General features: G+C 40.3%; 1 long non-coding RNA gene across 1 annotated transcript; it reads right to left on the bottom strand.

The window, feature by feature from the left end:
* Positions 1-2,955: 2,955 nt before the first annotated feature.
* LOC112611253 lies at positions 2,956-8,654 on the bottom strand. The gene is made up of 3 exons (XR_003116614.1): positions 8,501-8,654; positions 4,570-4,665; positions 2,956-3,123 (listed from the first exon to the last, which is right to left on the bottom strand). It is a non-coding gene; the product is annotated as an uncharacterized LOC112611253 (long non-coding RNA).
* Positions 8,655-24,216: the final 15,562 nt, after the last annotated feature.

Below are 24,216 nucleotides of genomic sequence, written 5' to 3' on the forward strand. Positions count from 1 at the left end.
AGGCAGAAGCAATGGAAAGGAAACAGAGTATGGAACAGATGAGGGCTGGGCTTTCTTATGCATTTCTTCCTTTATCCTAAGAGCAAATATATGAAAAGATGTTAAAAGTGAAACAGGGTGTTGTTACTTAGTTTTGCCTTTCTGCACTGTGAAGAACAGATTGGTTAGGGGTGCTGCTTCGCAGAGTGGATGTAAGCAAACTATTTGGAAGATTATGGACATAATCTAAGTGGCGTGATGGTAGTAACTAGGACTAGATCAAGAGTCTGCAAGCCGTGGCTCCCAGACCAAATCTGGACTCTCACTTGTTTTATAAATAAAGTTTTATAGGAACACAACCCAGCTCATTCACTTAGTGTCCGTGGCTGCTTTCATGTTAGTTACAATGATGAAACCGAGTAGTTGCAACAGAGACTGTATGACTTGCAAGGCCTAAAATATTTACTATCTGACCTTTTACAGAAAAAGTTTACCAACCCATGGACTGGAGGAGCAATGGTAGAAATTGACAGAACCAGGTGGACTTTGGAGCAGTTATTGGATTAGTCAAGTTTTCCGCTTCTTGTGTCAGTTACAGTCTTGTAATATTTTCTAGGAAAATTATTAATGATATTTTATAATTTAATATTAAATATTATTCTATTCCCATAATTAATTTCCTCAGAATCCGAGTTTGTATGCTTTTTATATGCTAATGTAGATTTGAGTTTTCTGCGTTTGATTGATGAAACTGGAAAATACTTTCTGCACTTAATGAGATGTTTCAAAGTATTAGCATGGAAACTATATTAATTTTACAGTTTTTCTTTTTATGCAATAATTTCTATGAATACTTTTCTGACTTTTTGTGGTTAATATATTTTTCTAACTTCTCTAGGTTAATGCTTAGTTTATTTCCATTCCATATTGTTAAATACTAAAACATGTTTAAGGCCGTATACTGTGATTTGAATACTGCTTTGAATACTATCAAATGATTATTTCTTAGTTTATTTTCTTTTAGTAAGAATAAATGCAACTTTATTTAGATTTTATTCTCTTTTAAGTGGTACACTATATGCTTCATTTCATTTTATTATCATGTGGCTCTGTAAAAGTATCATTATTCCCATTTTACAGAACAGGAAACTTACAGACTTTTGTAGTTTATCCAAATAAGGACAGCTTATTATCTACATTTTGTCTTTCTTCTTGTGGTCAGGGTCAATTTTAGTTTGAACCAGTTGGGAGATATTATAATGCTCAAATTTGGGATTTTGGAAATGATGAGAATTTATAAACAATACTCTAAAAGAAGAGCATGACATTCTAATAGTTGCAGTAAGTCCAGTGATCCAAAATCCACTTTCCTACCTGGAATGCTACCACTAATTGTTTAAGAGGAAGCAATCAGAAAATGGGAACTTTGTGTCAGATACGGTGATGAATGAAGTTATGGAAGGGGTCACTCAGGAGTGATTTGAGTGCCTGGAAGGTTTTCATGTAGTATATCTCTGTCTGAATTGAGGTAGGATCTTTTACATCTCGTATGCATCGCTTTCCTGATCATTTGAACTAATCAAACACATTTTTAATCTCTAACATTCATTGCCACCACACGTTTTAAAATTTCTAGCATTAACTGAGGCATTTTTCTTGTTCAGAATACACTTCTTAAGAGTAGATGCGTGACCTCCTGTTTCTTCTTGCCTTGCAATTTCTGGGCATTTTGATCCATGAGTAGATACAGGAACATAGAATGAACTAATAATGTATACAGCAAGAAGGAGGTGAAGGTAATAGGATTGGGCAGTCATGGGGCTACTTCAAAATATATCATCTGTACCATAGCCTGCCACGTTTCTACCTGGTCTGAATGCTGATAGAGGGAAAAAGTTTGGGCGGGAAAATAGTGAAGTACAGATTGAGTTTTGTTTTTTGTTGTTGTTGTTTTACTTTTTAAGAGACAGGGGTCTCACTCTGCCTGCAGGTAAGAGTGCAATGATGTGAACAAGCTCAGTGCAGTCTTGAACTCCTAGGCTCCTGCAATTCTCCTGTCTCAGCCTCCTGAGTAGCTAGGACTACTTGCATGTGCCTCCATGCCTAGTAAATTCTTTGTTTGTTTTAATCAGTCTGTAAGTCTTTTACTTCCCTGGTTAAATTCATTCCAAAGTATTTTATTTTTACTTTTTGTAGCTATTAAAAATGAGATGTTTTTCTTGATTTCTGTTTCAGATAGTTTGCTATTAGTGTATGGAAATGCTACTAATTTTTGTGTATTGATTATTGTATTAGTCTGTTCTCACATTGCTATGAAGAACTACCTGAGACTGGGTAATTTATAAAGAAAAGAAGTTTAATTGACTCACAGTTCCACAAGCTGTACAGGAAGCATGACTGGGGAGGCCTCAGGAAACTTACAATTTTGGCAGAAGGTGAAGGGGAAGCAGGCACATCTTATATGGCCAGAAAAAGAGGAAGAGAGCAAAGGGAGAGGTGCTACACACTTTTAAAAAAAACTTGATCTCGTGAGAACTCACTCACTATCAGGAGAACAGCAAGGAGGAAATCTGCCCCCAAGATTCAATCACCTCCCACCAGGCCCCTCCTCCAGTGTTCAGGATTACAATTCAACATGGGATTTGGGTGGGGACAAAAATTCAAACCCTGTCAATTATATATCCTGTAACTTTACTGAATTCATTTATTAATTCCAACAGCTTTTTTTGCTGGAGTCCTCTTCCTCTTCCTCTTCCTCTCCTTCTTCTCCTTCTTCTCCTTCTCCTTCTCTTCTCCTTCTCCTTCTCCTTCTCCTTCTTCTGACAGACTCTCATTCTGTTACCCAGGCTGGAGAGCAGTGGTGCAATCTTGGCTCACTGGAATCTCTACTTCCAGGGTTCAAGCAATTCTTCTGCCTCAGTCTCCTGAGTAGCTGGGATTACAGAAATGCACCACCACGCCTGGCTAATTTTTGTATTATTACTGCTTTAATCTCTTTACTTATATTGGTCTGTTCAGATTTTCTATCTAATCATGATTCAATTTTGATAGGTTGTCTAGGAATTCCTTGATGTGTCTGGGAATTTGTCCATTTCTTCCAGGTTGGGTTCTGTCTCCCTATATTCTTTTAGACTGTTGAGTTTTCTATGGAATAAAAGTTACATTGGCTACCAACAATGATCTTTACAGTTGTGATTAGGATGTTTAGTACCAGAGTCAGAAAATAATTTTATAATATCTCCTTATTATCGCATTCTTAACCCTCTGATTTTTTTTTCTTTCTCACAGAATAAGGCAGGGATTATCTGCCAGCCACCAGGCTACAATGGAAACCAAACAATTTTCTTTACTGGTAAAGACCTTAGACTCTGAAATGGCCAATGGCTGCTCTATAGAGACCTACTTGCCTTATTTTTATTTCTGTGTATATTACACATTTTGCTCATCACATGCCAGGAACACATTATTCAAATGCCACAGTATAACTTATCGAATGACTAAAAATGACAAAATGGATTAAATCTTAAGACCCTGTAGTTTACTCTCTTTTAAAAATCAGGACACTGAAATTAAAATGACAAGCTTCCACAGAGGAGTTGGAACTAAAGTCTCGGTCATTTTTACTCAGTGGTGACATTTTTATAGTTCCCTGTCTACACGCAAAGCAATCTTCAAGTTCCCTAACTTCATTGCAAGTACTCTGCAATCTTCAAGTTCCCTAACTTCATTCTTACCCTATTATAGTGGTTAATGTTACGTACATGTGAGATCATTTTTACCTCTTTTTAAAATTAGCAAAGTTATTTTGCCAGAGTCACAGATAGAGTTGAGTAAAATTAAGTAGTTCCTGAAAGTTTCCCAGCATCTTCAAATGCCATTATTATGTAAGAAATTTGATTGCTTGATAAGTTAACACTATCAATTCTCAATATTAAAACATTAGCGATTTACCTCCTAAGTCATTGGATACTCCTTTCTGAGGGACATGATGATGGAAAAGGCATTACTCTCTTTAATATCTATTGGTATTTTAGGAACCCTTAAAACCTTGTCTCTTCCATGTCTTAGAAAAATAGTTCCAAGCCTAGAAAAACTGCTTCTTCATTATCCTTTTTACCTAATGCCAAGAGTATTACCTTTTGTCCCTTGTACCTAAATGGAACCCAGCATCTCTGAAATGTCTATTAAAACCATTCTTTTAAGGCTAGGCACAGTGGCTCATGCCTGTAATCCCAGCACTTTGGGAGGCTGAGGTGGGCGGCTCACTTGAGGTCAGGAGTTTGAGACCAGCCTAGGAAAAATGGTGAAACCCCATCTCTACTACTACTAAAAATACAAAAATTAGCTGGGCGTGCCTGGTAGCACCTGTCTATAATCCTAGCTACTCAGGAAGGTGAGGCAGAAGGATCACGGGAGCCCGGGAGGTGGCGGGTTGCAGTGAGACGAGATCACACGCTGCACTCCAGCCTGGGTGACAGAGAGAGACCCTGTTTCAAAAAAAAAAAGAAAGAAAAAAAAGTCATTGTTTTGTGGGAGAAAGCAACAGGAAGTGCAGCCTCCAGGAGACCACTGCTAGAATGCATTTCTTACCTGCACAGGCCTGATTGGCAGCCCTGTGAACTGTGAAGCCTCGTGCTTCTCCCTTTAAACCATCTGCAGAGGTCAGTCTCTCTAGAGCCTGCCAAGCTGTGAGAAGAGGAGGTCAGGTAAATTCCAGTAGAAGGTGGTAAAAGAGGAGCCAGAAAGGATAAGCCGTGACTGCCCTAGAGGAAGCAGGCAACCTTGGGAAAGATGGAAAGGTCAAGATCATACCCAAAATGAGCCCTAAGCCATCAGAGGAGTTTCATAAAGATTACTGTGCTGAAAGTTTGGATTTGGGCCATTCAGGGTAGAAATTATTCTGGGCCATGAGTAAAGGAAAATATTTCCTACAGGATAAAGAAAGAAAACTGGACGAAAGAAAACCACCTTTCCTTTCCTCCCACCTGTGCTGAGGGCCAGCTCAAGGTTAATGAAAGCTACTGTTAATTGAAGCGATTGTTACCTCTTACTACCCTTTCTCACCCTTACCTTTCATACTCCCTCAACTGGCTGTCTGTGACTGCATTTCATACCTATGACCTCTGGAACAAACCTCTGAAAGGTTTTTCTGGGTCTTCACCTTCTCATGGGGTCTTTTCTCCTTTCTCGTCAGATATCATTCTTAAAATGAGTAAGTTTATAGGCACTAGACAAGACAAGCATACACCCACGGCGAGCCAAAGTCTTATTTCCATGACTGCCCCCCTTCTTTTCCTTGGTTGACCCCTCTGACCCTGTTGGAAAAGTTGTGAATCTCCTTCACATTATATTCCTAATGAGGCGATTTACCCTGCATGCTAAATAAGAGCATGACTATGTAATACATTCTCCACTCAGAGCTAAGCTTGGAGTCAGCTCTTCAGTGGCTTACGATTAACCTTCACCTTTCAACTGATGAGAACCCTATTGCTGCCCACAGATGGCACATTTTAAAGTTGTCGTGATTAAAGAACCTCAGTAACCTAGAGCTTTTTTACATACACTTTTTAAAAGTATCTGGTTTTAATTCTAATTTAAGGCTGGTTCCAATTGCTTTTTTTTTTTTTTTTCTCATGCTGGAAAACAATCTGGAAAAAGCATTTGAACTGGTAAATATCCACGAAGAGTCTTTTTTAACATTACATGCATATTCAACTAAGAATTTACATACACAAAGAAGAAAAGCCCAACTTTCCAGTTCTTATCTCACAGCCTGACCTGTTTTATGTGTGACAGAAAACTCTCCTTGTCTTCTGAGGAGGGGGAGCCCAGGTATTTGGAAAGCCTTGTTGTTAGGCCAGAGGGGTGCCAGTGGCAAGTTTGGAGATTGGGAGAAGAGACCAAGGTACATTTGTGGAGGATTGAGGGTAGAATCAGAGGTGAAATTTTGAAGTAAAATGCGATCCACTGGGTAACATGAAACCCTTCCTCCTCCTCCTGCACATTGTTTACGGACACCTTGATGAGTGGATTACTTACCCTGAACTCTGAGAAGTGCTAATCCTGCTCCTCATTTGAAATGGGTTGAAAGAGAGGCAATGTTTGGGTACATCTGTCTGTTTTCTTATGTGTGGAAATGCTCTGGATTTTTAAAATATTGTGTCTACTAAAGCCTGAAATCCCATCAGCAGCATAGTTACCTCTTTGAAGTAATCGTCTTTTCTTTTAAAATGATGAAATACAATCAGAGTGCCTTCTCTGCACCTTTGTGGGAAAGATTTTGTGTTTTCCCTGAGAACTGCTGACAGACTGGTTAAGGGAGATAACAGCTTGGCAAGCAGCCAGCCCCGTTTATACCCTGCCCTGCCAGTCCAGTGAGTGCCTAAATGCCAAAAATATTGGTAATCCAGGCCAGGATATTCTAGGAGAAAAGGGTCTCTGCTTTGGTTTCCCATCATATCCTACCCTTCCCCTACATGATTTACCTGAATGCTGCAGCTCCTGCATCTTGGTCTTGAGCAAGCTGAAGAGAGAGGCCGGTGGAGACCCACAGGCGGTGGAGCTTTGGCAAGAGTGAGAGAGGCAGGCTGGTGATGCAGGATTCCAGCAGAAATGGGAAGGGAGTGAATGGTAGTAAGAGAAATGACAGAATAGATCTCCAGGGGAAATATAGGTATGATGTATGTGTGTGTGTGTGTACAGAGAGAGAGAAAGAGAGAGAGCGCAGAGCATCATGTGTTCATTCATTACTAATTTATCTGGTGATAATGGAATTACTGTGTGTCCAGCATAGTCCTCAATCTTGACAAAGCCTCTACCTCTGGCAAGAGTGGTTACAGATGGGAAACCTGAATGCCAGAAAAAATGAGTGCTAAGAACTCAGACAAAACGTAAACATGCCCAGGGGACTGCAGTCAGCATGGACGGCAGCAGCATGAGGTGTAGCTAACTTCTGAAGCCAACACAATGGCATCACAGTAGCTGCAGCCTGGGAAGCTTCTTCAATTGTCCCTCTCATTGAAAGACTGAGATTTTCTCTAATTTCTCAACAGCCTGGTTGGTCCAGCCTTCTCTCCATGGCTTTACTTTGAAAGATGAAAGCAATTTCCATCTTGCAGAGAAAAGTTTCCATGATTGAGGACACACCCAGGGTAACTGATCACTTCAGCTGCCTCATTCTGCCATATTTATTCACAAGAAAGATGCATTTTGAAAAGGAAAACCTTGAAATGTAGGTTTAAAAATTAACCCTTGAAGTCAAATAGCTCTCAGAAACTACTTACTAAGAACAGTTGAAATGAAATAGCTATAGAGAAATTTCACAGAGACGTTTCATATATATGTGTGTATATATGTGTATATATATATATATATATGAGTGCTGCTACACACACACACACACACACACACACAAACACACACACAGTGCTATTAAGGAAGGCTAGAAAGCATTGACATCTCCTCCCAAATAAAAAAATTAATAGAAAATAAGAACCGTGATGTAGAAACTTAGCTGCTTTATGAAGCTGTTACCTGACTGCCAAATACCTCCTCTACTTCTTTCCTGGAGTCTTCCCTTAGGTTCTGTCTTTCCCTTTCTTCCTCTCTCCCTCCCACGCTTTTAAGGATCAGGTGTGCCGAATTTGCTTTAGCCAGTACTTAGTTTATGAGTTACTATTGCCATCATCCATTTGTCAGGGCCTCTCTTTTAAGAATCTTTTGAGTTTCCTGTTTTTTTCAATCCCATTTCCAAACCCCCACATAGGCACCTATTTGTGTATTTAATATATTTTGTTGCAATCCACCTGCTACATATTTATTTAGATAATTACAGATGCTTGAAAACTACACAGTGCTATGTGGGCACCTAATTATGCATAGATGGTATTATGCTGTGAGATTTCCCTGTCTCTCTCTGTTTTCCCACTCAACATATGTTTCTGCAATCTATACATGTTTCTGTATGTGCATCTCACTCATTACTCTTCACTGCCACATAGTATATGACATAAGCCATAATATGCCTCTGTCACATCTTGTACTTGGTTCTCCTACCAGTGGGGTACTCTTTGCAACATTTAGCCACACTTCAATACATTTCCCCTCGCCTGTGTCTGTTTTGTTGTACAACTTTTTCAATTTTCCTGAGGGATGGACAGACAGGCCTTGCTGGGAGACAGAATATATAAAATACATTATTAATTTCAATAAGTGTCACTAGATTGCTCTTTGGAATGGCTGTACCAGTGCAAATGCCCCGCAAACAAATCGTTTTCACCCTTCCCGTGTAGCAGTAAAATTGTTGAAGTTTCACGATTTTCCAATATAATGAGTGCAGCATGGTGCTCATTTTAAAGGAAGGAATGCCTGAATTCTAATTTAAGATGGGGAACATTTAGTAGTTAATCTCCATTCATAAGAGTTATGAATGCGTGACTGCAGTAAGATGTGACTGCAGTAAGATGTTACCGCAGTAAGATGTCCCCTGCAGTAAGCTGTTTTACTGTGTCCAAGACTTTACCCTTCCCTGTCTCCACGTCTTTAGCTGTATGACTTTGACGTTCTTTCCACAGAAGGTGATGTGTATTTCCTCACCCCACTGATAGTAAGCTAAGTAGAGGTGACAGGCCTGGGCTGAGGCTTTAAGAGCGTTGGGGCCTTCTCCTCACTCTTTTGCACTTCTGCCATCAGCAGGAAGATAATGAAACTCTGGTGGCATAAGAGGATTCTATGGCACCATAATCACCAGAACAAATCATCCCAAACACAGTGGCTTAAAACAACAATTTATTCTTTACTATTCTGGAGGTTGGAATTCCGAAACGGGTCACACTGGGCTAAAATCCACGTGTCGGGAAGGCCGGGTTCCTTCTTGAGACTCCAGAAGTTGTTTCTCTGTCCTTTCTGGGTTCTAGACAGTGCCCCATTCGGGTTTGTGACATCTTTGTCCGTCTTAACACCAGCAAAATCAGGCTGTGTTCTTCCCACGCTACCCATTCTCTGCTTCCCCCTCTAGTTCTCTCTCTGTGTCTCCTGCCTCCAACTTTCACTTTGAAGAGCTCCATGATTACAATTGGCCTACCCAAATAATCCAGGATAATTCAAGATGATTTCATCTCAAGTTTACCTCATTAGCAACCTAATTCCTTCTGCAACCTAATTCCCCTGTGCCACATAACCTAACATACGCACAGGTTCTAGGGAGTAGGACATGGTCATCGTTGCAGGACCAACGATGTAAGGATGTACTGAGTAGTATTTGGCAGGGATTGACCCTAGTGCCTCTCCTAACCAGACTAATGGCAAAACCATTGTTATTACTGTTTTGTACAGCTTGCACATCCCTCAAAAGAGTAACATGGTGAATATCACACAATTTGTATTAATAATGACCTATGGGTGGCCGGGCGCGGTGGCTCAAGCCTGTAATCCCAGCACTTTGGGAGGCCGAGACGGGCGGATCACGAGGTCAGGAGATCGAGACCATCCTGGCTAACACCATGAAACCCCGTCTCTACTAAAAAAATACAAAAAACTAGCCGGGCGAGGTGGCGGGCGCCTGTAGTCCCAGCTACTCGGGAGGCTGAGGCGGGAGAATGGCGTAAACCCGGGAGGCGGAGCTTGCAGTGAGCTGAGATCCGGCCACTGCACTCCAGCCTGGGCGACAGAGCGAGACTCCGTCTCAAAAAAAAAAAAAAAAAATAATGACCTATGGGTTCGAATCAAATGTTTTACTAAATTAAAAATAAACTTCATAAAAATAAAAATAAAAACTTAAAAACCATAAGACACCACTCAATTCATTCAAATAAATTGTATTACAATTATGTATATGAAAAATGCTTAACATTTTATATGCAATTCTTGTGCACAGTGATGTCCACTCTAAGTCTGACTCTTCGCATTGACATTTGCATTTGTTGATATTGGCTTTTGTTGATATCGGCATTGGTTAACATTTTAATATTAATTTGTCATCTCTCATAAAGGACACATATATGATGGGCATGCTTAGCCTGTTCATTGATATGGGTATTTTCATCCTATAACTTGTTATAATTTTGTACATAAAAAATGTAAAACTGGAATTATATTATAAATGATAATTAAAATGATGAGTCACCCATAAAAGTAACCAAATCCTGCTTCCTCTAAACACAAGTAAACATTCGGTTGATTTCTGCCTTATCATATAATTGTTGTGCTTGTCTTTTTCCCTCCTTATCCAGATAAGCTACTTAACAGCCGCAGCCCTCCGACTTTGGAATAGCCCTGCCTGCCATCATCAACTGTCCTGAGAGGAAGGCTTTCCTTTGAAAGTTGTTTATTGTAGCAGACATGTGCTGCTAGGTCTTTTTTGTTAGTGCACGTGCCTGCTCTTCAGCCTGCCTGTGTTCCTGCACCCATGTTTCTGTGTATCTGCCCCCCTCCCCACCTTGCCTAACCTTCTGTTCTAGTGTTTGTTTGCATTTTTCCAGGATCCTAGAATTTGATCTGTTGCTTTAACTTGCTTTCCTGTGGCTGAACTCCACTGGCTCCTTACTGCCTGCTTAGTTTGTCTGCCAGCTTGCCTTACCCTCGGGCTTCAATCTTCGCAATCCTCATAATCTCACTCTGAGCGTAGGGTACCATGCAGCACAATTCTATGTGGTTCATCTGCCCCTGACTTAGCTGAATCTACCTCTTACTTGAGCCCCTTATATTAAAGAGGGTCGATGGCTTTTATAATGAAGGTGATGTCAATACAAATACATTTTAATGGTGTCACAGCCTTTAAACATTAGCAGTCCAGGTTGTTCAAGGACCACTTAAAGTTCTGAAGTTAGTGTGTAGAAAAGTTTCCACAAGTAAAAAATATTTTCATGCTTCTGAATATTTTATGATTTTTGTCCTACATAGAAATACTTGCTATCTTTATTGAAAGGGGTATGTGGAATCAAATATCTGAATAAATTATGTCATATATATACAGCAGCCTTTTGCAAAATGTGGTTCATGTGATATTTATTGATACTAGATGAATAAAACTAAGATTGTGTTTGCAAAATTTGGGAAATACCGGGGTTTATCAAAGTTAGACAGGTTTCTTTTATGTAGATTTTCTCTGAACCTTTTATATGTTAATTGAATTCTGAATCTTTATGATAAGAGGTAAAGTTTGCAGAATATCACTGAATAGTTTGACTACAGATCCCTTTTATCTATGCAACACCTTTTTACATCTCACTGGATACCAGGATCCTGTGGAACACGATTTGGGAAATGCTGCAAGATAGGCTTTCAGGAAACCTTTTAAAGATAAAGTGCACAGATCAAAACAGCTCCCTCTCAGTAAGAGAAATCTGCCTCACTGCAGCCTGAGTTAATGTGCATCTGTGAGCCTGAGACAAGAACTCAGCAGGAGAGCTAGATATAGTCAAGAACGATCAAAGGCATGAGAACCAACTGGACATTGCGATTGCTCTTTGGTGGGAAGGCCTACTGCAGGTAACCTTCCTTTTTCTTTTCAAAACACAATGCATCCAGACTGTGGAACTCTCTCTTCTCTCTCTGCTTTATTCTAACAACAACCATGTGACAGAACAAGTTCCATCCAACCCTCTCTGACATAGTGTTCAAATGAGGATGTTTATGGGTTTGAAGCATTACTATTAGTCCACGCTACTTTTGAAGTATAGTCTCTTAAAAGCTCAAATATAAACCGGGCAAGTCTGTAGTCTGCAATTTTCCTTAAGTTTTAATCACAAAAAAATAGCCTCAAATTCTTAAAATGAATATGAGGCAGAGTACAAATTTAATACACTAGCGATTGTGCTTCCAGTCCATGTATTTTTCTGTTTCCTGTGAACTTCCAGGTCCAATTCCGTTCCACAAATTCCATATCCTATAGCTATTGCCTTAGTGAAAAAAAGTAGGAGAAATAAAAAATCAAAAAAAATTGTTGCCATTTAGACTTAATATCTAGGTTGGGACAAAAAGCGTGGCTCTTGGGCTGGGCGTGGACGCTCACACCTGTAGTTCCAGCACTTTGGGAGACCGAGGCTGGCAGATCACAAGGTCAGGAGATCGAGACCATCCTGACTGGCACAGTGAAACCCCGTCTCTACTGAAAACTACAAAAACAATTAGCCAGGCATGGTAGCGGGCGCCTGTGGTCCCAGCTACCCAGGAGGCTGAGGCAGGAGAATGGTGTGAACCCAGGAGGTGGAGCTTGCAGTGAGCCGAGATCACGCCACTGCACTCCAGCCCAGGCAACAGAACGAGACTCCTTCTAAAAAAAAAAAAAGAGAAAAAAAAAAATGGCTCTTGAAGAATAGCTGAAGATCCTGGCTATCTCGACCATAGTCTTCTAAATGAAGAGTTTAGGGAAAGAAGACAAAAGACAGAAGAGCATGTTGTGAGCAGGGATCAGTGATCTAGTCCTAGAGAAGCAGATCTGAATGATAGAAGGGGCATCAGCATCCAGGTACTGTCTGTACCTGAGCAATCAGTCTCCACAGTGCTGAAAACTACACGGAAACCAAGAAATAACCCATAAACCATCACATACGTTTCCATTAGAGGAAAAGTGATTGCTTGTACCGAGATGACAAGTTAAACACAGTTTCCATGGCCATTAAAGAAGGCTCTCCCACCATTCTTTGACAGTAGAATCACATTCAATCATAGTGATTCCCCCATCTATGGATTGAGACAGTGTCTTCCTTCTTATATGAACAACCCATCTTTTAGTATCGCAGGAAACTCAACCCCTTTGGAGACAGAAGGTCTCCGGACACCTAGACAGATAGTAATGATGTAGTAGGGAAAGCCTCTGAGGTCTGTACTTGTGTAGATTGAATAGAGGCAGCTCAGACTCTCCCTAGACCAGATCAAAGCTGAAACACCTAACTTCACCCTGTCTGACAGATCTTCCTGCCTCTTGGCAAACTCAGGCTGATGTTTGGCCAGATAAATAGGTTTCTAAAATACGTTAACATATTCCTTGACCGAAGAATCATGCATCTCTAATTGTTTAAAATTTACTTCCAATAAAGTTATAAAGTTTAAAAGTCTCTAGCTTTTGTTGTAAAGTCTACCATGCGGGTGATTTTCCAAGGTGGCACTTCTCTGGAAGAGTTAGTGCAATGGACCATAATGGAGATACGTTCTTGTTTCCAAAGATGTTCTGAAGACCGTAACAGTGCCTGCTGGCAGTGCCTTCTCCTTTTAATGGCTTGTTCCACCTTCCAAGTACCCAAACAGCTATGTCTCTCTTCAGTGCAGAACCACAGGGCTTACCTTATATTTTTGTGAAAAATCTTTAGTGTCTGTGTGAAGTTTCAGAAGCCATTAGTCTCATCGGCTTTAGGCTTCCATTCTCTGTTTGTTTGTTTTGTTTTTGTTTTGAGACAGAGTTTTGCTCTTGTCCCCCAGGGTTGAGTGCGATGGTGCGATCTTGGCTCATTGCAACCTACATCTCCTGGGTTCAAGTGATTATCCTGCCTCAGCCTCCCGAGTAGCTGGGGTTACAGGTGCCCACCACCACTCCCAGCTAATTTTTTGTATTTTTAGTAGAGATGGGTTTCACCATGTTGGCCAGGCTGGTCTTGAACTCCTGACCTCAGGTGATCTGCTCACCTTGGCCTCCCAAAGTGCTGGGATTACACATAGGAGCCACTGCGCCCAGCCTAGGCTTCCATTCTTGCCTCTACAACTAAAACGTTTTACATCTATATAAAGCCTGAAATAATCTCTCTAAGCATATGTCTGGAAGCATTTCCATTTTATTAGAGCAACTGAAGTCCCTAGGATATTTGAAGTGCTTAAACTTTCATCTGGCTTACTGATAATGTCCTATATGCCGGGCATTTGCATTTTTATGTGTATGTTTTTCTTTTTCTACATGATCAACCTTCATCATTAAATCTTCTTTCCAGTCACAGGTGACTTTCCCGGAATAGGAGATGAAAAGCTAAGAAATATGATTGCATATTCCAACATGATATTTTTGGAAAATATCAGTTTTCTGTATTCAGACACCCTGTTTCTTAAAGTTTGGTTGAAGAAATTTGTGCACAATAAATAATTGTCTTTTTGCATGTATGAAGACCAGGCTGTCACTTTAGGCAGTAAACAGGAGCTGAATGGAAGATAATGCTATAAAATGCACCTGAAAAAGACCTCATAACTATCCCTCCCTCCTTTCACTATATTCACAGCCACAGTGATTAAACGTCTTTGTGTGTTAGTTAATACGTTAATTTAAAACAAATTTGAAAAAATCCTGTAAAGTCCACCTTGCTTCTGTCTCAACTGACTATTAACATAGCCCTGCAGGAGTCTTTTCTTTTCATAAGTAGTAGAGGATCTTTCCTTTTGTTCTTAACATCCAACCACCAAAAAGCATAGTGGTAAAATGGTAAGTGCATTTATTTTTTATACCATGAACCCAAAATTGAATCTCTAAATCTTAATGTGTCAGGAATAATACAAGGTGGTTGCAGGAGAATAGAAAATTCCAGGCAGCATTTTCACTTACTAGCAAAAGGAAACTTTGAAATAGCTGCAGAAGCTAGGGACTGGTAAGATCCTGAAAAACCAGGGTGTGGACCAAGCTGGCTAAGACCAACCGGAACCAACATGGCACTGGATTTGACCTTGGTTTCACCTAGGACCTCATTGTATACTCATTAACGTAATCACACACCCACCAGTGCAAGACAGTTCCGAGAACACTCACATGTGTTGTGAAAAAAGGGTGGCACCACAGTTCTGAGAAATCAACTTTTTCCAGGACTTTTCATGAATATCCCACCCTTTGGTTAAAGAAAACCATAAAGATAGAAACCCCAAACTCTACTGAGTGAGTCTCTCTTGAGAACTCCACACTCTTCTTTCTTGGGTGTATAATTTTCACTTGCAATAAATCTCCATACTTTCAGTATTTTCTGACTCATCCTTGAATTCCTTCTCACGATGGTGCCAAGGGCCTGGACACTGGCTGAGGTCAAAGTCCTACCAGCATTTGGGGACCTCCCCCAGCCCACCAATATCATTTACAGTTGTCCGATTATAATAGACTCAGGAAAAGTTTCTGAGTGTCAGCTTTTGAATTGTAAAATGAGGATATGAAGATCCACCACACCCGCTTCAGAAAGTTGTTACTTATTTCAAATAAGATGTTGTAACATAAAAAAAAGTTTAACAATAAAAGTGACCACTTATGTTCTAGTCAAAGAAAATGTATACAGGTGATCTGAGAGATGCTTCAGACATGCGAAGAGCATATCGTTATTCCCCATTTTCAGATGAATAAATTAATAAGAGGCAAGTTACATTTAATTGACTTGCTCAAGGTTCTACAGCTTGTAAATGGCAAATTTCTGCATGCAAACAACATAAAAATCCAGAAGACTAAAGGCAAATAAAGAAAAAAAGACTGTAACACCTAACAACCTTAGATAAAGTTTGTTATATTTTGCAAATCAGCAAACATAGTTTTAAAATCACCTAATGGAAAACTTGGCATAGGATATGAATTGGCAGTTCACGAAAAATAGTAACTGCCCAAGTGCTCTTATGTGTTAAACCTAACCAATGAAGACATGCAAATAATAATAATTATGGAATTTTTTTTCTCATGTGTATATGTTTCAAATGGTTAGATATGATTTTAAAAACCATGGTGTTGTCAGGAGTATATGAAAAAAGTTCTCTATCTACTCTTGAAGAGAATATAAATTGAAGGAAAATTTGGAATGCCTTTTAGTAATATATATTAAAATGTACAACCCTTTACTCTCTGACCCAGCAATTCCACTTCTAGAACTTTATCCTGCCAGTATTTATACAAACGTACTCTTTCCAACCTTATTTGCAGTAGAAAAAATATTAAAAATACTACAAATGACTCCCAATAGGCAATTGGGTAAGTGAATTGTGATCTGAGTACATGGTAACACACTCTGCAGCCACTAAAATAGTTAAGATTAAATTATATATGTGATTAAGAGGACAAAGATATATTTTGAAGTGGGTACAAAGTTTCAAAAGCATATGTCTAGGATTTTTTTATAAGTTGTATATCTCTATACACATCTATTTGACATATATATCAATAATTTCTATAAGATTTTTAACAACTTGGTAACAGCGGTCATTTATTTTGAAGTGGAAAAAATATTATAAGACACTTGCTTTACTTTTTTACATCTTGGTGTTTAAATTGTTTACACACCAAGGCTATTTCCTTCCAAGCTTGTTTTCTTTCCATTATCCCATTTTACCTTTTGAAAATGCTTTGTAAAGCACAAAAAGTGAAATTACTGTTATTAATAATCCTTCTTGTGTTGGTCTATGGAGTTTCACCATAGCTAAGTAGTTCTCTTGTCATTGGTAGCAGAGTTCAAGTAAATCACTTCTCATTACCCTTGTTTGCCATTTGTGCCAGTCATTTGCCTGTTGTACTCAGGTCTATTTGCTGGCTTTCCACTCTGTGTTTTTAGTCTCAGAAGTCTGACTCTGCAAACTGCAATTCCCAGGAGCCCCTGGCCATTGGCCTTCAGCTAGAGAGTGGAAGGAGGGAGGAAGAGGAAATTCAGGGCATCTTCCCCCTTCTCTGTGCTTTGAGTGGCCTCTTCGGTGGACTGGAGCTCTTTCCCTCTGGCAGCCTCTCCCTCCATGGTACAGCTCCCACTCTTCTCCCCCAGCAGCTGTGTTCCAGCAGAGGTTTCGCCTGCTTTCTTTGATCCTCCAGCCTGGGGAGCAGCTTCCTATCCCCGCTTACCTATTTGCTGTCTTGACTTCTCTGTTTATATTTCCAACTCTGTTAATACCATTTTAACTAGTTCCTTCTATAAAAACGTTTCTCAAACTACATAGCATGGTTTTTGTATTCTGCTGGAATCTTGACTAATACACAATTTACATTCAATTTATTCACCATAAATTTTCCTGCATGATACACTGAATGCATAATAAACATAAGAGGAAAGTGTGTCCTCCTGGAGTTAGAGAGAAGGAAACTAACAATTCGGCTAAGAATCTTCCTGCCATTTAAAAGAAAAATCCTCAGACAGGGCGTGGTGGCTCATGCCTGTCATCCCAGCACTTCGGGAGGCTGAGGTGGGTGGATCACCTGAGGTCAGGAGTTTAAGACCAGCCTGCCCCACATGATGAAACCCCGTCACTACCAAAAATACAAAAAAATTAGCCAGGCATGGTGACATGTTCCTGTAATCCCAGCTACTTTGGAGGCTGAGGCAGGAGAATTGCTTAAACACGACAGGCAGAGGCTGTAGTGAACCGAGACTGCGCCATTCCACTCCAGCCTGGGCAACACGAACGAAACTGCACCTCAGAAAAAAAAAAAAAAAAAAAAAAAAAGAAAGAAAAAAAGAAAGAAAAAAAGAAAAATCTTCACTCTTTCTATGTAGTATTATTTTCTTCAAATCACAGCAAGGAGATATTGACTCAGATTAATTAATTGGCTTATACATGGCAGAGCTGGGATTCAGGTTCAGATATTTCTGACTCTGAAGCCCAAGTTATTTCCAAGATGCTATAAAGTTGATTTCTGTGTCTTTTCTTTCCCCTTTTGGTGTGCTCTTTTGCTTCGCCCTTTCAGGCATCCACCATCCACTATTGCATCCTAGCCCCGCCACAGAAAACGCTTACTTGTCTGTGGTGTTACTCTTCCTTGACACCTTGCTTTCTGCTAATCTGATAAACACATTTGAGCTGAGCTAGTATGTAATGATATTTGCTGCTCTGCCAGAAGATAAAAAAATGGATTCAAGATTTTAACTTGAGCCTGTAATCATTTAACTAAAACATGTATTCATACATTCCACTTTTCTTTCCTGAAAATGTGCTGGTTGCTAGATAGACAGCACTGAACTAGAGAGATTGCAGCCTGATAGGGAAGAGAGTCATCAAACAACTTTATTGAGTTCTGTGTAGGAGAAATGCTCAGTGGAAGCCCATGAGAGGAAATTGTCCTGGAGAGTCCAGAAATACTTTCCTAAGGAAGTGAAATTTGTTTGGACCATAAAGGAGGCATTAGATAAGAAAAGGCCGAGTAAGTGGGAGAGGGAGAAAAATTATATGGCAGAGTATAAATAGGTCCTAGTGCAAGAAAGAGAATGACCCATCAGAGAAAAATTTTTAAGGCCAATAATTCTGGAGTGTAGAGAGAAGAGATGGGTAAGGCAGGAGAATGGGGAGGCAGCCTGATCATGGAGAACTCCAGGAGACATATTAAGGATTATAAATGTGGGGTTTTTTCCATTCTCAGAGCAATGGGAAACCATCAAAAGGTATTTAGCAAGGAAGAGACATTAAAACAGCTTGCTTTCTAAAATGAATATTCTGGCTACAATCTGAAGAATAAACTAGAAGAAGGTGTTAATGGGTACAGGTATACCATTTATGAGATTTTTTGATTATTCTTAGAGATGATGGCAGCCGGCATTATGGGATGTTGGAGGGTGAGGAAGCGAAGAAGTGGATTTGGGAGATATTAGGAAGTGGAACGAGTAGGATTTGGGGAGTTGAGAATGGAAGGAATCTAGAATAATTCCTAGTCTGGGATTGTGTGCTAAAATAGGGAAAAGTGGAGGAAGAACAGGCTTAGCACAGGAGAAGTCATGAGTTCAGTTGTTTGGGACATGTTGAGTTTTTGGGGTCTTTGAGCAATCTAAGTGGGCATGCTGAGTTGGCATATATATATATATATATATATATATATATATATATATATATGTGTGTGTGTGTGTGTGTATATATGTGTGTATATATACACTTATATATATAAGTACACACACACACACACACACCCTTTTCAAGCACAGATGAGAGATCAGGACTGGATATAGAACCTTGACATTGTTGATCTTTGGATGACAATTCAAGCCTAGAGAAGTAGATATGATCCTTTAAAGGAGAGAGTCAAGAAGAAGACCTAGGAGTGAACTCTGAAGAACAAGAAAATTTGTGATCTCAAGGAGGAGAAACACCTGTAAATAAGTTCTTCGAGCTTTTTTAGTTTTCTTAAAGGATGGATGGGAACTCAAAGATACTGTTCACTTCTAATGTTGGAGGAAACATGTTCAAAAGGAGAGATATTAGACAAGGACCATTTCAAACATTTAACATGCCTACAGTGTGCACGTGTGCATCCCCCGCCCTGCCCCACCACCACGCGCACATTCTGAAAGACTGAAACAGCCCATTCACAGTGCTGTTTTCCCGTCTAAGTTGTCTCTACCAATAGTTCACAGGCCAAAATGGTGTTGCAGAAATGTCTTCACAAAAGACACAGACTTATTCAAGCTGATCTTCAAGGTTGCTGGTGGTGACCTGGACAGGCTGGCAGTGGTTTCACCACCTTCAGTCTTAACTAACTAACTCTCCACCTCAAGATTTTTCTGTAAATGTAGACAATAAACAAATTCTCTGCTCCCTCATCTCTTGCTATATTGCCATTTTAAAGCTTGTCAATTATCATTATATTTGCATGAACTTCAAAAACAGCTATTTCAGCTACTATCCATATAACATTAATTCTTCTACAATAGGCACTTACAATTCTCCTAAAGAACTTATGTGGGTTTCCACATAACTCTCTTTAATTATGTATATCCTCTACATTTCCATTGTCTGTTTTTGTTGCCAAGTGAGCATTAGAAAGTTCATTTGCCCTATTAACATTGGCCTATTTCTTTAGTCTCTATTTAGATTTAAAATTTTAAGGTATCTGGTTTTCTTTTCTCTCCTTCTATTCCAACTCTTCTGATTTCCCAAGGACAATAACTTGGTGAGTGTCTGAGGAGACTAATTTATTTTGTTCACTTAATTGTTTAGAAAACATTAATTACCGGCCGGGCGCGGTGGCTCAAGCCTGTAATCCCAGCACTTTGGGAGGCCGAGACGGGCGGATCACGAGGTCAGGAGATCGAGACCATCCTGGCTAACACGGTGAAACCCCGTCTCTATTAAGAAATACAAAAAACTAGCCGGGCGAGGTGGCGGGCGCCTGTAGTCCCAGCTACTCGGGAGGCTGAGGCCGGAGAATGGCGTGAACCCGGGAGGCGGAGCTTGCAGTGAGCTGAGATCCGGCCACTGCACTCCAGCCTGGGCGACAGAGTGAGACTCCGTCTCAAAAAAAAAAAAAAAAAAAAAAAAAAGAAAACATTAATTACCTGAGGTCTTACTGGAAGGCTAAGGGTACCCATATACCTGGGAGTAACTTAGTATACACTAGAATATAATTAACAGAGCCTGTGGAAATAATGCAACACACAAATATACAATTAGATGTTGTAGTAGGACCTAAAGGGCATTTCTCTGGGAAACACATTTAGAACCAAGACTTCACGAGACTAGAGCAGGCATGTTGTCATAGCTGAGTCCTCACATTGGCAGGCAGCAGATGATATGCATAACAGTGTGCTCATTCTCCAGGCTAGCACCTAGTAACATGGCTTGGCTTTGCAGCAACAATATATTCACCACCACCACCACTACCACCACCATGATAATGATAATGATAATGATGATTATTATCATTATCATTATCATTATCATTTATGGAGGTCATGCTAGGAGCAGACCCTGTGCCAACACCTCTAGAAAAATGATTTTTTTTCCCAGTCAAGGAAAGGGAAATCTTGTTGAGTTCCCAGGGCAATGGGGCTCAGGAAGGAGGATGCCCTGCGAGGGCAAGAGAAGCCAGTAAGGGGGCTCTTATTTGACCTTGGTGACTGCAATTCTTGCAATAGTTGACAATATGGGGCTGCAGGTGGGCAGACCACTTGCTGTGGATCATCTTGGCATGGTTGTATCCTTGAGCAAGCTGGTAGAGGAAAGACTAGATCATCGTCTAGCCCCACAGCCATATGCCAAGGGCAGGTGGACACTTTCTGGATGTTGTTGGAGAGAAGGCAGCCATTCTCCTCCTGTCTGCCTGCAAAAAGCAGACACTACTGATCAGGTGGGATGCCCACCTTGTTTTAGATTTTGGCTTTGACAATCCTGATGGTGCCACTAGGTTCAACTTGGTGGCTAATGGTCTTGCCTGTCAGAAACTTTACAAAGATCTGTTGTTTGGCTGCTGGTTTAAGAGAAGAAACACAGTGGAGAGGATGACTTTTTAAAATCCTCACACTATAAATATACAGGGTGGTGCTATTGTTATGCCATTTTTTTAGAGAAGGAAATTGAAACTCAGAGAGCTGGATCCCATGCTGGAGATGAGATAGAATCTAAGGGGCATGACTCTGAGCCTTAGTTTTACATTCACAACACTACATTGCCTAGTATTCCCTGTGAGAGGGAAACATTCCTGAGATGAGGGAGGCCTCACAGGGGGCGATTGTTTTTTGAGGCTTGGATCTGCACTCTTAGCTGAACACTTCAGACTTTCTTGTTAATGAAAAGGATGTGAAGCCCTCACTGCTAGGGGTAGCTGAGCAATATCACTGAAGGTCATGGCCAAGGGGCAGCAGCAGTGGCGAGCAGAGTAGCCAGGGCAGGAGCAGTTTCAGAGTGCTCTGCCCCCTCCAGCCTGGCAGGGGTTAGGTGGGCAGGACGAGGCTCACTACATACAGACAGCGGACTGGTCTACAGATGACTGCCCAGTTTTGTCAAGTAGAAAATACTCCCCAGGTTGGCTGGGTGTGGTGGCTCATGCCTATAATCCCAGCACTTTGGGAAGCCAAGGTAGGTGGATCACTTGAGGCCAGGAGTTCAAGACCAACTTGGGCAACATGGTGAAACCTTGTCTCTACTAAAAATACAAAAATTAGTCAGCAGTGGTGGCACGTGCCTGTAATTCCAGCTGCTTGAGAGGCTAAGGCATGAGAATTGTTTGAAACTGGGAGGCGGTGGTTGCAGTGTGCAGAGATTGCGAGCAAGACTCCGTCTCAAAAAAATAAAGAAAGAAAGAAAAGAAAATATTCCCCAGGTTTCAGCCATCTAAATAATATCTATATATTATTTAATTAGGAGTTGCATTACTTATTACATGTTCCAAACATTCCTGTTTGGCCTTCTGATTCTTTGTGCATGTGTCCATTCATTCAAAAAATGTTTCTTCCAAGACTGTGCTAGGCGCAAGATGCAGGCAGTGGTGAATATCAGCGAACGGCCAGGCTGTTGCCTCTGGCAGAATGCCTCCCAGTCCTTTTAGCACCCACTCCAAATGTCACTCTAAATGTCGTAAGAGCAAGTGGCACAGGAGACCATTGCTCTCAGAGAAGCAAGACTGGCAGATACAGGGATGCACACATCACAGAGTATAGGGTGGTTGTATTCCAGAAGCTAAAGTGATGAACGAGAGAGAATGAAGTCAGTGGAGCTGGAGCTGGTAAAATCTGAACCCAACCCATTAGAACTGGAATTTTCTAGGTATTGATCTGAACCAAGTCCTGACAGTGACTGATGGGAAAGATTCTCTCCCAGGCTTCTGGTGTTTCTTCTAGAAGAAACCAAAAGGGAGGCAAACTACTTATTTTCCCTAGGTGGAATGTACTGTCATGCAGCCACTCAGCCTCTTCCCTTCGAAACCCTTTTCTATTAGAGTCTTCTTGGGGTTTATTCTTCCATCAGTGAATCTAGTGAGCCTCAAGAGAAGGCTAAGGGCGTGTACTTTGTGGGAACTCAGAATTTCTTAAAACAGACATCAGAGACTGGCCACAGGACTAAATGAAATGTTTTCCGTGACCCAGAGGTTTTGAGTGGGATAGCCACATTGATTTGCTACTGATAGGAGAGCGTTTTGAGCCCCCCTCTCTAAAATTGGTGTCCTAAAGTTAAGGAAACACTTCTAACTTTATTTGTTTTGTATCCTCTGAGATACTTTATGATTTAATTCTCTGAATAGAAAGCGAGCTCTTCAGTGGTGTCTTTAAATTCCCTTGATCTCTGGTTCTTTTTCTTCTTAAATGTACTATTGATCAATTGATGTACTTGTTCTTTTGTACTCTTTGAGAAGAGTTATTATGAATCCATTGTTAAATTCCTAAATGAGTTGAATCAATTTTCCAATTGCCTGAGAATAAATATCAAACTCCTGTCTTCCAGGAGCCATAAGCAAATAAACCTCTCCCTACTAATGAAACAGAGTCTCTTTTAAGTGTTACTGCCGGTAGGAGGGGAAAGTTCTCAGTTATTTGTCAAATCAAATGAAATGTTCTGATTATCTCTTTGAACCCACTAAAATACAACTTTCACAGGTGTCTGTCAAATTTCACTGATGTAAGTTGTCTTTTCTGGGAAACTGAAAAATAATAACAAGCCATGTATACCTCTATTTTTATGTCATTAATTTATTCAGTAAATGTTTTGGGAACATCTAGGATGTGCTTAGCACTGTGGGGAATACAAAGAAGGAAAACATATAGTTCCGCTTTTTAATGTTCTTAAAATCTAGTAGGATAGACTCTGGAAATTATGGAGAAGACCTTGTTAGGTGTCCTGACATTGAAGGGTAATACGAAGAAAGAATCAGTTGTGTCAGTGGTAAACAGTCAGAAACAGAACTGGTTTGGACATGGCAGAAGTGGAAGCCCCGGAAAAGCCAGATACAAAGTCCAATTCATCGGGTCCAATTTCAGATCCGGTTCAGGTACTAGGCTAAGAAAATTCAATACGGTGGGCAAAACTAATCAGTCAGGTGATCTCAGACTGTAGGAAACAAAGGCATGGAAAGTAAGATAGGAAACACAATAGTAGTTACATATCATAGGCAGAAATGTTACAGGTTCTCTATATAATTAATAATAGTAGCTAACATGTGTTAAAAGCAATGTGCCAGGTAGTTTCTAATCTTAATGATGATCTTAAACTATTGAAGATATTAGTTACTTTGATCATCCTGGTATTTGTTTCATGAGTTTGCTATTATTATCCCTATTTTGTTAATGAGATGAGATAATTTGTTGGAGGTCACAGACCAAGTAAGCGTCAAAGCTGGGCTATGAGTCCAGCAGTGTAGTTTCAAGAGCTTGTGTTCTCAGTCACTACAAAGTGCTGCCAGGGTATCAAATAAAAGGTGTAGGCAATAGGCAATTACAGGAACACAGCAGAGAGAGATGGAGAGAACATTGTTGTCTGGGAGGCACAGCAAAGATGTCCTGGAGACTGTTTCATCTCCTTAGACATATAGCAAGCATTTTCACAGGTGGACAGTAGAGGTTGGTGGAGACCAGGAAAGAAGAAACAAGAACACAGAGTCTAGATTGACAAGGACCATAC

This window comes from Theropithecus gelada, chromosome 18 (genome assembly GCF_003255815.1).
Source record: "Theropithecus gelada isolate Dixy chromosome 18, Tgel_1.0, whole genome shotgun sequence".
NCBI classification, from domain to species: Eukaryota; Metazoa; Chordata; class Mammalia; order Primates; family Cercopithecidae; genus Theropithecus; species Theropithecus gelada.